Here is a 546-nt window from a genome sequence, read left to right as displayed (position 1 = left end):
AAAAAAAAAAAAGATACAGAGGAATACAGAGTCACAGTGCAAAAAAGAATTGGTCAATGTTCAACCATTTCAAGAGGTAGCACATGATCAAGAACTGATGGTATTAAAGGAAGAAGTCCAAGCTGTACTGAAGGAATTGGCAAACAAACAAGGTTCCAGGAATTGATGGATTACCCATTGAGATGTTTCCACAAATGCATGCAATTCTGAAAGCACTCATTCATTCATGCTAACATATTTGGCCAACCAACAGGAAGAGATCCTTTTTTATGCCCATTCCAAAGAAAGGTGATCCCACAGAATGTGGAGATTATCAAACAGTATCATTGATAGCACACATAAATAAAATTGTACTGAAGATAATTAAAAAAAGTTGCAGCAGTATATTGGTGGAACTGCTAAAAATTCAAGCCAGATTCAGAAGAGGACAAAAAATGAGGAATAGTACTGCTGATAGGAGCTCTGGTAGCATAGTGGCTAAAGCACTTGACTGCTAACCAGAAGGCTGGCAGTTCAAACCCACCAGCCACTCCTCGGAAGGAAGGT

This window comes from Orycteropus afer, unplaced genomic scaffold (genome assembly GCF_000298275.1).
Source record: "Orycteropus afer afer isolate SDZICR_OR568_19922 unplaced genomic scaffold, OryAfe1.0 scaffold02862, whole genome shotgun sequence".
In the NCBI taxonomy this organism is placed as follows: Eukaryota; Metazoa; Chordata; class Mammalia; order Tubulidentata; family Orycteropodidae; genus Orycteropus; species Orycteropus afer.
This window is presented reverse-complemented; position numbering follows the sequence as displayed.